Source organism: Benincasa hispida, chromosome 4 (assembly GCF_027475165.1).
Source record: "Benincasa hispida cultivar pf3 chromosome 4, pf3_genome.v1.1, whole genome shotgun sequence".
Taxonomy (NCBI): domain Eukaryota; kingdom Viridiplantae; phylum Streptophyta; class Magnoliopsida; order Cucurbitales; family Cucurbitaceae; genus Benincasa; species Benincasa hispida.
The window spans coordinates 29,283,280-29,297,603 of record NC_143481.1 but is presented as its reverse complement, the minus strand read 5'-3'; the positions used below and the strand labels follow the sequence as shown (position 1 = coordinate 29,297,603).

At 27.6% G+C, this 14,324-nt stretch overlaps 1 long non-coding RNA gene across 1 annotated transcript; it reads left to right on the top strand.

Moving 5' to 3' along the window:
• The first annotated feature begins 12,697 nt into the window (after positions 1-12,697).
• On the top strand, positions 12,698-13,235 carry LOC120076570 (uncharacterized). The gene is made up of 2 exons (XR_016529430.1): positions 12,698-12,947; positions 13,041-13,235. It is a non-coding gene; the product is annotated as an uncharacterized LOC120076570 (long non-coding RNA).
• Positions 13,236-14,324: the final 1,089 nt, after the last annotated feature.

Below are 14,324 nucleotides of genomic sequence, written 5' to 3'. Positions count from 1 at the left end.
TGTAATTACGATAATAAACTATTGATATTTTATTTATGAACATCTTTTGTGTTAAAAAAAAATTGTAGGATTATTATTTTGTAATATTATATAATTTATAATATATATTTTCATTTTTTTAAAATGAATTGAGTTTACAACGTGACATGCTTATAAGTTTTGAGTTTGGTTTGTTTGAAAATGTTACAATTATATTCTTGACATTTGAATTTTGCTTCAGTTTGGTTTCTATGTTTCAAGATTTATATTTTTAGTCTCGAGATTGTTCATTAAATACTTACTTTTTCATCTTTAGAGTTAATTATGTTGATAAATAAAAATAGTTAAAAGAATTATAATTAATTAAGTTTCACTATTTTTATCACTTTTAAAATTAAATTTAAAATTTCACTTCATAATTATTTTTAATTAATTAATAAAATTGAAATTTTAAACCTAAAACTGTAAAGATTTGAAACTTATTGACTACCTAAAATTTAAGGATTAAATGTATAACATTTTAAAATCTAGGGACCAGAGTTAAAATCGAGAGACCAAAAAACATATTTATTATTCTCATGTCTTTACGTACATTTGATGTAGTTCTATATTTTAAAATTTAAAATTCAAAATCTAGATATAACATAAACATAGAAATGTTGTTTCGAAAATTTTTAGAAATAAACATGTGTTTTTAAACATAAAATGCCTTAATATTGGCATGCTTTTTGTTTACTTATGTGATTGAGTAGATTTTCATGGTTAGATTTGTGAACATCATATAGTCAACCCTGCTGGCTTTGTGTGTGTAAAGTTGAGTGGGGCATGGGTGGTGATAGTTTGTCAATATAAAATGAAGAAAAATATTTCAAGTGTATCTAGATAACATATATCTTTGTGCATCTCATAATTTGACATTAAATAATCAATAAATTATTTTGAAAAAAATGAGAGAATTGTTTACACCAAATACATCCAAATATTATCATAAAATAAAATGAGAAAAAGGCATAGAATGAATATTATGATAATAAAAAAGTTGGGGATGGGTTGACTGAGCCACCCCGTTTAAGGGGTCATTGCCTTTAATTAATTCATTCATTCATTGGAAACTAACTGTGTTGAAATTTTCTCACCAATTTATTTAAGAAAATGACATATTCACTCCATATTTTCTATACCAAAAAAGAAAGAAAAAGAAAGCCCCACTTCTTTTTTGTATTTGCCGTATTCATTTTTCTCTGTATTTATTTTTTGGATCTGTTTGACAAAAAAAGTCTTTGAATTGATTGTCCTTTGTCACTTTGTCCTCATTTTCTTCTTCTTTTAATAGGAAAATACTTAGATATTAAGTTAAACTTATGTCTCTGCATCTAAATAGTTGTCAAATAAAAATTTTACTTAGGTGCTGTGTGACTATATCTAAGTCGGTACAATCCAGACAATTGTCAAATAAAAAATAGGCATATGATAGTATTTTTTTAAAAATATATTGTTTAAAATTTTTTTCTCCATGTAAAAGAATGGGGAGCCTAGGAAAATTTTTTCTAGTAGTACAAGAGTACCATACTTCCTTTGTTAATATTATAAATTTCACTTCATAAATATTTGTGATCCTACATTAATATCAGTAGGTCTCACTCTATTCTTAAAAATACGTTGATGTATCACACAATAAATGAAATTATTATGAAAAATTATTCTAACTTTTTATAATATAAACTGCACCTAATTATTGCTTATTTTAAAAAAAAAACAATAGTTTTTGTGAACTCAATAGATAAGGACATCATATTTGTCCCCTACACCACGTTGTAAATGGCAGTCTCTTTTCTCTTTTTCCTTTTTTTTCTTTTGCTTTCCTGTCTGAAATCAAATGGGACCATGTAGCTTTGGATATGATTCTCAGTTATCTTAATTTGTTTTTACCCTAATTATTCCACTTTTTAATGAAGTAAAAATTAAAGATAACTTTTCTTTTTTTTTTTTTTTGTCCAACTGTTGATTATTTTAATAACAATATCTGATTTTTGACAGTACTTGGTATGAGGGAATCGAAACTCTCAAGTTTTATGCTTATTAAGCCTTTTATAAAACTTTAATGATTAAATATAGGATAATTTTTTTTTTAACTTTGTTTTATAACGATTTAGTCTCTAAATATCATTTTTGTATTAATTTAGTCTCTAAATTTTACTATTTAATAATTTGGTCCTTATACTTTCAAATTTATAATAATTTAGTTCGTATTGTAGAAATTATTGTTAAGATTTAATTAGATTTCTTGTATTAATAAATCGATAAACTAATTAGAGACTAAAAATATTTTATAAAATACAAAGTTTACATCATAAAATAATAAAGTTTAACATCAAACTTTGATAAAAAAAAAAAAAATTACGTTAGGGATTAAATTGTTGTAAATTTCAAAGTACGAGGACTAAATTGTTACATATTAAAGTTCAGAGACTAAATTATTACAAAATCAAAAGTATAGGGACTAGATCATTACCAATAAAAGTTTAAAAACTAAATTATTACTTTCATGAAAGTTTAGGGGATGAAAAGTATTTTTTTTTGGTCCTACAAAATGTATTTAATTGGTCTTAAATAATTATTGGATATAGAAGTTTAAGAATTTATTAGTTATAAAATTAAGAGAGATTTTTAAAAATAGAAAATTAAAGGAAATTATTTACACAAAATAGCAAAATTTAATTTTCTTTCGTAGAGGCCAACTGAAGTCTATCAATGATAGAAACTAACAAAAATATATCATTGATGATAAATGTTAATAGAAGTCTACCAGTATTTTTTTGCTATTTCTATAAATAGTTTGACATTTTTCATTCTATGAAAATTTTCTGAAATTAAACTAAACATTCTTTTTAGTGGATGATTAGTTAGATATAATTTTGAAAGTCTAGTGGTTAAACTTATAGTTTAAGTTATTTGAATTCATTTTAAAATTTGATATTTGTCGTGTTACTGCTAAAGTGAATTTAAATATCGAAAATTTTATTTCTTGGTCCCTAAGTTTTCGATACACTTTTTATTTGGTCTTTAAATTCCAAAATGTTACTTTTATCCACAAGTCTTAGTTTTAATTCTAATCGGTCACTAAATTTCAAAGTGTACACTTATTTAAATTCTATTTGGTCATTAAGTTTCGAAATGTTCAATTTTAACTTTGATTTTTCACTAAATACTCACTTTCTCTCATTGTATTAATGTCTATAAATCAATTTAAAAACATTGAATAGATTACAATTCAATTAAACAATCACATGTTGACTGAAATTTAATGTCAAAAACCAAAGTGAGCATTAGCTAAAAAAAACTCGAGGGTAAAAAGTTTCAAATATTGAAACCCAAGAATCAAATAAAAAAGCTAAACTAAAAGTTGGAGGCTAAAAGAGTAAGATTATGAAAATCTAAGAACTAAATCAAAATTAAACTTTCTTTAAAAAATGAAAATTAAATTTAAAATTCGTAACGTTTTGAAATTTATGTACCAAATAGAAATTAAATCCAAAATTTAAGAATGAAAAAGGTATTTTCTCTTAAATATTTAGAATTGGAAGCAAGTTGAAATGTGTTTTTGACATGATCATCCTTTTTCAATAAATGTAAAGAAACATTTTTTAGTCCAACATCTTAGTTAAACTGACAAAAAGCATCTAAGGTCTTTAGAGTACGACGATGAATTTTGGATGAAAATTTAAACTAGACATTATTTTTTTTTTATCACTGACGTATCAATCCAAAATGAGCATAACTTAGCTAACTAACAATTTTGAAGTCACTGGTTTAATCCCCTCCTTCAAACTCCCATGCTAAAAAAATATATAAAAAAAAGAATGGAGTCTTTATATTGCTTTCATGTGGTCCTGAGTCATTTATGAATCAAGTTAATAAGAAAACTAATACCAAGTTTTCCTTTTAAAATGAAACAAATAAAATAAAATAGGCTCCCTTATTCTTTATATGATGTTGATGAGAATGGTTAGAAGCAAATGATGTGTGGTTTTGGGGCCCACATTTTCTTTATCAGAAAGATTCTTCTTCCCCCAAAGAGGCCACTTGGATCTTCCAAATCTATTGGAACCCATCCACATTTTCAACACAGGATCACTCTCATTTTTTCTATTCATTCTCATCTCTATTAAACTTTACTTTCATTTTTCAATTCTTTTGAATTAAATTATTAATTTACATAACTATTCTAATATTATTTGCATTTAATAGATTATAAACATTTCGTCCATGTATCAAGAAATTTTTTACTTTTTTTTTTTTAAAAAAAAAAAATATTATTATTTTCTTGGTATGTCATAAATGAAGAGGGATAAGTAGATAGGTATAACCAAGTCTTACCTAAAATTTACAATGTTTTTGTGAGCGCTGGGAGATTGATTACATAAATAATAATGTACACTCTTAAATTTAATTTTGTATCAAAGTCTATTTTTCAATGGAATTAGTGAGTTTGGTTAAGTTTGGTCTTTGGTAAAATGACTAGGTGAATGTAGTTAAAATTAAATCCAAGGTAAAATGTATATATACATGAAATTGAAATTGAAATTCTCTTTTTAAAAAATTAATTACATTTCTACTCATTCTTTTATCGTTAGTATCATGCTTTATTGTCAAAATGAACCTACTCAATTAGAATAATGTACTATCAACTTCCAAATTAGAGATTCGATCTTTTCTATACTATATTAGAAAAAAGTACTATACATTAATAAAATATTGGTATGATATGCCATTTAGTTAACTTTAAGTTGTAACTAAATTAACTTGATGAGGCTATAACAAATATGTAATAATGAATATTTTATCAATAGTATTCAATAAAATATATATATCATTTGCATCACGTTTACATTATAATTATAAAATCAGTTTCACCTTAAAATTTAATTGTTAATTACCTTTTATTTTTAAATACGTTGATTAATAATCAAAATTAATATAGAAAGCTACACATTTTTGTATGCAGGTTGGAAGGATTTTAAGAAAAACTATGCATTTCACAATTAGTGTATTATATTTTTAAATGCATAAAATCACTACTACTACTACTACTACTACTAATAATAATAATAATAATAATAATAATAATAATAATAATAATAATAATAATAATAATACGTCTTAAATTCAATATTTTAAATTATATTCAAATATCAATACAAAATTATTAATAATGTATAAGTTGAAAATTTAAACCCTAAAAACTTAGGTCAATGATCCATTAGGTCAATCAACTAATCGAGAGTTGGTGTCTTTTTCTTTAATTAATGAGGAACATATGTTAGTATGTAACTTATTTTAATGAGTTCACCTCATTATAGAAATTTTGAATTTTTGACTTTTTAGTCGAAAGATATATGTCGAATTCCGTGATAGAAAATTTAAGATTTTATGTCAAGAATCACAAATTTACATTAATGTAATTTTAGATTGTTTTGATGTGTATTAATACTCAAATTAAGGTAATATAGATTACTAAACTATAACAAATTACTGTGCATGATATCTTTATGTTTAATATTCAGACTAAAAATATGATTTTATACATAAATAATTTTATATTACTTTTTTAAAATAAAATCTAATTGAATGGTTTAAACAAATGTATTAGATAAAAATACAGCATGAAATATGTAGTAATTTTTTTCTAAAATTGAGTTAAATTTTATAATTATATAAAACGTCAAAACTGATAGATATTTTTTCCTAAATTATGAGGTAAGACGAAAATTACTATTTTGGTATATATATTCTATCTTAATTCATATATTTCAAAATCTTAATTTTCTTGAAAAAATAAATTATTTAAATTTAATCTTCATATTCTAGAAAATTTTTAAATTCTATTTCATTATTAATTTGAAGTTCAGTTTTAAAATTAACTTCAAATTAATAATGAAATCTAACTTAAAATTTTTCGAAAATATGGAGATTAAATTTAATTAGTTTCTTTTGTCAATTTTTTTTTTAATTTTGAAATATATGAATTAAGATAGAATATATATACCAAATAGTATATTCACCTTATCTCATAATTTAGGAAAAAAATATCTACTGATTCTTATGTTTTCGGTCTAATATCCATTTGGTAGCTTTTTTAAAATATTATACATTTAGGACACTTTTATCACAATCCAAAAGTAATAAATCAATGATAATTTGAAAAGTGAATCTCATTTGATTTTAGTTGTGCTCTGCATGCTATCTGACACATGGAGCCTACTTCCAAATTTGTAATCATCAACAAACATAAAATGATTGACAAGTGGAGCGTATTCGATTCAATTGCATTTGAAAATTACGTCGTATTATTACCATTACGTTATCATTATTGTTACTGGTCCAAAGAAAAAATTGTGAAATTTGATACATTTACTATTACTATTCTCATTACCATTACGATTTCACCTTCAGAGCTAACAATAACCGTAAATATGTCAAAATTTACAATTTTAAGTAACGCGATCAAAAGCAATTCAATTACGTTTGCAATTAAACTCATTACAATTAATTCATCAATAGAATTCCATTACAATTACAACAATTTTCATTACAATTTTTGTAAAATGACCTTAGTTCTGAAGTTTTGTGTTTGATTTCAATTTAATTCTTATGTTTTAAAATGTTACAATTTTAAAGTTGAGTTTTGTTTCAATTCGATTTCTAGATTTCAAGATTTAAACTTTTAACCTCGCTTTTGCACTAAATACTAACATTTTAATATTTATTGTTAAAGTCTATTACTTAATTTAAATAATTAAAAGAATTATAATTAATTAATTTCACTATTTTTTCATTGCTATTAAAATTAATTTTAAAATTGTCCTTCATAATTATTTTAATTAATTAATAGACATTAACGTCAATGACTAAAAGTAAATATTTAGTGAAGATGAAAATTAGAAGTGTAAATCTTAAAATTTAGGAATCAAATTGAAACAAAACTCAAATTTTAATGACAAAATTGTAATATTTTAAAACCTAAAAGAACAGTGTTGACGGTGGTGTATTCTGACCTAATCCATTAGCCAAATTTATTAAAATTGAATTTGACGACTTTTGAAGTATTAAAAGCTTTTCAAAAGAATTTTATAATCAATGTATAATCAACAAAACCAATAATTAATGCAGAGTTTTTTTTTTCTTTTGAGAAAAAAATAATGTAGAGCTTTAGGATATGTATTAGTTTTCTATCACGCAATTATTCTAACTAGTTAAGAGTGAAATAAATCTAATCTAACTAATTAACTAATTCACGTTTGATAATAATGAGTTTGTTTTCATATTTTGAAATTACAATTGAAATATCAACTTATATTTTCTTTTTCTTTTTTGTTTTTAATTTTTCATTGTTATAATATATCAATTCAATATTTGGCCCACCAACTTTAAATGTTGGTGAGGTTGAGTTGGTATATTTACCAACTCACCCAAACTCACTCCAACTCTCCTTCTTCCAATGTTTTCAATGGCCTTACCTATCAGCCATTGTCGATGTCTATCGCTGCCACACTCCAGGAACTAACTTTGAGCTCCGACAACCACCTTTGATGACAACTTCAGCGACCAACTCCAATGACCAATTTTAGGCTTTGGCAACCACCTCTGGTGACAACTCCAGTGATCCAACCTTGATGATCAATTTTAGGCTCGACAATCACCTTCGACAACAAACTCCGATGACCAACTCCAACAACCACCTTCGCAGGATTTGACAACCACCTCCGACTACAAACTTTGGAGAAAACCACCTTCGAGCAAGCAACTCTAACGACCAACTTCCAACTTCGACAACCATATTTGGTGAAAAAACTCCAGCAACCAATTCTAATACCACCTTCATGAACCAACTTCGAGCTTCGAAAACCACCTCCGACTATAAACTCCGACGAAAATCATCTTTGATGATCAACTTCAATAATCATCTTCATGCGACCAACTCCGACGACTAACTTTGGGCTTTAAAAACTACCTCCATCAACAAACTTTGACTACCAACTCCAATACCACCTTAATGAGACAAACTTCAAGCTCCGAAAACCACCTTCAACTATAAACTATAGTGAAAATCATCTTCGATAACCAACTTCAACAACCACTTTCGACAAATATAAGACCGATGACTGTTAAAGTATGTTGTAGGGTTGCTGATTATATAAATAATAGTATTGTCTACATTAAGTGCAATATTTATATGATACTCACCTAAAATGCGCGTATTTTACCTTTAATTTATGATGGTTTTTTACATGATTTTATAAAATTTGATGTGTTTGCTAGTGATTTTTAGGTTTTATATTCGCGAATTGAATTATGCTTCAAATGAGTGAAAAATGACCAAATTATGCCTAAAGAAGTCAAAACCAAGCAATGGATCAAAGAGAGTGAAGAAAAGAGTTGAAAAAAGAGGTCAAACTTCAAAGAGGCGGGGCAGCGTAATGCAGAGCGTTGCAACGCTACCCCTTTACGCTGATGATCTGATAGCAACATTCTGGAGAGCGTTGCAACGCTTCACTAGAGCACTGTTACGCTAGGCCAGCGTCGCAATGCTCCTGTTGAGCATAGCATTACACTGCGACAACAATCGGACTAGCATTGCAATGCTACTTTCGAGCGTTGCAACGCCGACCTTTTCTAAAGTGAAATTTCTCCTATTTAACCTAAGGTTTTTAGCCGACCTCCACATTGAATTTTTTACTGTTTCAGACCCAGAGAGAGGGTATAGACAAAAATATGGAGTCTTCATGATGTTGGAGGAGTCAACGATCGTTTGAAAGCTAAATTCATCACGGGAATACAATCGGAAGTCGGATAACTTCTTTTCCTCTTATTGGATTCTTTTCTATATTGTTGCATTCTTAATTTGGTTTTGTCCATGGAAGCTATGTTAGGCTAAGTTTCTCATAGTTTTAGGGGTAGACGAATTCTTAGTATTGAACACTTTACTTCTTGAATGTTAATTTATATTTATACTTTCTAGCATGACCGTTCTTAATGCTTTTGATTGTTTGATCAGCATTGGCATGATTTTATGATTTGAATCTTGCTCAAACAAGTAGGCTTTAGATTAGACCATGCATGTCAGACTATCGTTCGAACACACTATTGTATTTAGATAATGGTAGAGATTGTTAATGAAGAAACTTAATATCATGCTTCTTAATTTAGTAATGTTAATTATCATTTAATTGGTATGAGAAAATATTGTTTGCAAAAGATTCAATTTGGATAAAAAAAAACTTCTATATTTAGGTGTTGTGTTAATTACTTTAAGAGTCAAGCAATTGTGTTTAATTATACCTTTGATGAAATCTATTTTTTGAAACATTTCTTAGTTGATAATTCTTCATATTTGATCACTTTTATTGCTTTCTTAGTTAGTTTCACTATCTTACATCACGAGTCGGTCCCTAGATAAAATTAGAACGATCTTTGAATAGCTAGAAGAATATCAATTTGATTCCCAGATGATGATACTTGGTCTTTACCGGCCGTTTTAATTTACTATAATTTGACCACGTTCACTTGCATGCAACGTTATATGTAGAAATTTGTAAAATACATTTTTATTTATTTGAATTCACATACCAAATGAGTGTTAATAATATTTGGAAAAGTATGTATGTAGGCTAATAGTATGTAACACATAATAGAAAAAAAAATCATAAAACGAAGATTGTTTTCCTGAAATATTTTCTGACAAGAAATAGTAAAAAATGGAGATTTGTTCTCTAATAATCTTTTAAATTTGGAGGAATTGAAAGTGAGATAATTGTTCAAGAAATGTGGTGATATTCCATTGGATGCTAAGAGATGATGAGGGAGATTCAGTTAAAAGAATTCATGACAGAGTAAAAATGCTAAGCAACAATAGGAAGAGGAATAAAAAGAAGATGATGATGATGAAAATCATGGAGAAAAATTAGGAATCAAAATTTATAATTTTTATTTCTTCCTTTGTTATCTACTTTTCACTAATGATTTAAAAAACCAAGTCAAATTTTGATAACTAAAAAAAGTAGCTGTCAAAAAGTTGTTTTTGTTTTTGAAATTTGGCTAAGGATTCAATTAAGAAAGATGTTAATCGTTGCAAGAAATATTGATGAAATAGACTTAATTTTCAAAAACTAAATGGTTACCAAACATGTCCATAGAGTTCAAAAAACTACATCAGATATCCTAGACATATGAACTCAACTCTACACCCTAGACATATGAACTCAGACCAAATAACTCTGCACTCAAAACACAAACATATATGAACTTTACAGATATATGAACTCTACAAACATATGAACTCTAGACATCTTATCTCAACTCAACATCCCAAACAACCCCTTAATATTCTCATTCCTCTACCTCAAAGGAATAAACAATATTCCGAGTGTTTAATTCAACTAAACATTTACTATGTACTAACTTAGATATCAGCATGTGTTTTGCTCGACATCACAAGCTCAGAAGAATTTCGTTCGTGGGCTAGGAGACCTAAACGAGATCTTCGCGCCAACATATACAAACATAAAATTTCATAGACATATATTATAAATTTTTCTAAAGTACAAGGACTAAATAGATATAACAATAAAAGTTTAGAAAAAGAATATTTAACCAAATTATTTTTGTTCTATATGACTCATTTGTCACTAATTATTTAACATAAAAATAAATCTAGTTTGAAACTTGACACTTAGCAAATAAATGAACCAATCAACTATGTAGTTTGGGGTTTTCTTAAATTATTGAGGACTAGTTCTTTTAATTCAAAATTTAAAAACTAAAAGTGACTTTTATACCACTTATAAATGACAAACTTTTTCTTTATTTCTTTCTTTTTTTTAAGAACTAAATGATTATTAGAAGTTAATAGGGGTGTTCAAAAAACCCGATAACCCGACTAATCCGGACTACCCAACCTAAATCGTAAAGGTTAGGTTGGATTAAAAATTTTAAAAAATTTAAATTTCGGGTCAGATCTCGGGTTACTCATGTTTAGGGTCGAGTTGACCCAACCCGACCCGGATATATATATATATATATATTAAAAAACAAAGCAGCAAAACGATTACGAAACCCTCGGTCCCTTGCAATCAGTCGCTTCACTCGCCCTTGCTTCCTTCACCGAACCCTCCCTTCCCTCGTGCTCGTTCTAGTTCCTCCCAACCCTTGCAATCGCCGGTGACGCCTAAACCATTTTTTATCCGATCTCCGCCTTAGTCCCCTCGTTGATCCCTCGTCGAAACAGTCTCCACCTTAGTTCTTTCTCCGCCTAAACCCTTGTCACTTCCGGTACATAAAAAAAAAAAATTCTCCGCCTTAGTTCTTTCTCCGCCTAAACCCTTGTCGCTTCCAGTACATAATAAAAAAATTTCGACCCCTCAGTCCCCTTTTCCTCTCTGTAATCTGTAATTTTTTTAGGTACTTTTGCTTTTCTATTTAATTCTGGAGGTTTTATTTGGGAATTGTGCAGATTATTGTGTTGTCCAAGTTTTTTTTTTTATTGAGGTGTTATTATGTTGTCCAAATTATTGTGCTGTATAGATATTTGTACAGATTTGTTTTGCTGTCCAAGTTTTTTTATTGAGGTGTTATGTAGTTTGTTTGAACATGCTATTGCTAAGGGACTAATATTTCGCACGTGTTAGCATTTTAGCAGTTTGCCTTAATCGAACAAATTGCTATTCCATTCAAACATAGATTGATTAATAAATTAATTTTTGTTCAATCTCGTAGTGTCTCGAGAATAGTTAGATTCTTCAAAGTCGTCACAACGGGCACGGAATCAAACACGGCCGAATCACCATTTTCAAATTTCATCGTGAGTAAAATAATTTTTGTGTACATATACTAGTTAATGTGTGATTGATGATTGATCTTTATATCTAGTTGTTCTGAGTTAATTGAGAAGTTGGTGTTTTTTTTTTAATTATATAGATAGGTGTAATTAGTTGTTTACTAGTTTCATTTATTTTATAGATGGACAGTGGTAATGCAAGTGGAACTAGTAATAATGAAATGTCTCCTCCCCTCCTAATGTTAGCAAAACTCCTAAAAATATACCACCCATACCTCTGAAGTCCAATCGAAAGAGAACTAATAAACCAACTTCGTCTGTGTGGGATCATTTCACAAAAATGGAAGCGAGTGCTAATGATGGAGCTAGGTGCAAGTGTAACTATTGTGGAAAAGATTACACATGTGACAGTAATACTTGTGAATCTAGTACTTTATGGAAGCATTTAAGAAATCAATGTAAAAAGTACCCATATAAGGAAGAAGAAAAATGAAAAACCACCCTAACTCTCGTACCTTCAAATGATGGAAAATGAGTCAATGCTAGTAATTTTGTGATTACATTGTTTAGCCAACAAGCGTGTAGACTAGCATGCGCTAAGATAATTATGAATGAGTTGTCGTTCAAATTGTTAAGACAGAGGGTTTTAGAAACTTTTGTAGTGTTTTGTGTCCTAAGTTTAATGTTCTATCGAGAGGGATTGAGAGTTGTTTGTTGGAATGGGGGATCGATTTTTTTTTTTTTCATCACCGTCGATAATGCAAGTTCTAATGATGTGGCTATTTCTTATGTTAAGAGAAGAATCAAAAGATGGAGAACTATTGTACTGACAAGGATATAGAAGAAAAAAGATGGTTTTGAGATATTGTACTGGTAGAAAATGAATGGCTACAAATATCCCTTTTTATCAAAAAAATGTTCGAGATGTTTTGGCATCCACAACTTGAAGAGTTAGAGGCTTGTAAAAATATTGAGTTGGGTAATTAAATGAATCTTTTATTGTTTATAACATGTATTATGCTCAAATAATTAATATATTTAATTTTACATGATTTTTTTTTTTTGTAGAGGGCTCATCATCCTCTATTGTTTTGAAATAAGGAATTGGATTTTGAGCATAATGATGATTTTAATGGTAAGTTTTACTGCCATAAGATCAAATATTATTATTACTTATAAATGATCCTCTTGATTTAATGTATTTATAATTTTTCCCGGCATTGAGAAGTGAAAAGACCAAAGATGAAGAAGAAAACTCACTCAAGTCATTTGTCATGCCTCATGATGCTTTTGAATGATTATTATTGAACTAGGAATGTAATGTAATAGGCCAATAGTTATTATTAAATTTTGACTTTTTGTTACGATTTTGAATGTAGACTTTGAATATTTTGAGTATGGATTTTGAACTTGAACATTTGAATTATTTGAGTAAGTTTCTTTTGAAGTTTATATTGAATTAATAGTGATTTTATTTTAATGTAAATGCTAAAATTTCACATAGATTACATGTTTTTTTATTATTAAATTTTTATTAATTGATGTAATATATTTAGAATTAGTTCAGTTTTGTAAATATGAAGGTTTATTGACCCGCAAAAATCAAATTGTTCAATAGAAAAAGAAATAACAAAAAAAAAAAGAAAAGAACCGACAACCCCACCCGACTCAACCCAAAAATTTTGAGTTGGGTTGGATTGGGTTACCCTTAAAAAATGCTCCAAACTTTTATCACGACTAAGCCAAAAATAAGCTTTGAAATTGTAAGTTCAGGACTCATCAACGGTTGTTTAAGGAAGTTAAGATGAATGCTTCCATTGATATTGGTATTTGGATGAAACACTTCGATTCTAAATGCAATTTAGAGAACAAACAATATACAATTATTAAATTAAGTCTCATGATCCTATTTGGTTAAAAGAGAATCCAATAAACATGAAATCATCATCTACAAATCATTAACAACAAACATAAATACAAACATCTCCATCTCACAATTAAAAACCAAAAATCATCTAATCAAGGAACAGATAATCAATTCATTTAGCTTCAACGCATCAAGACAGATTAAAAGGTCAACTCCGCATCACACTATCTGCCGAGAACAAATTAAAAATAAAGTTTATTGACAAATTAAAAATAAGATTGATAACGTACAATACTTCTAATTTAAATTGAATATAAAATTAATTCATTGAGAAATATATTATTAATGAATTTAATTAACTAAGTATTAGTAGAGTTAAATAATTAATATATAAAAATCTAAATCAGATGTTTTATTTGATATACTTAGTATATGGCAAAAGAGATGGATCTTGATGAAGTTGAGGTAGGTGTTCGAGTGAAGACTATAAACAAGTGCATCCTATTGAAGGTAGATAGTACTAAATTATCAATTCTTTTAAATATTTCCTAACAATAATTACATAATTTTAAGATATTATTTAAGATGTCTGGCCAGGTATTTTTCTTCAACTTAAAATATTTTTTATAGTTCAAATGTGATTTT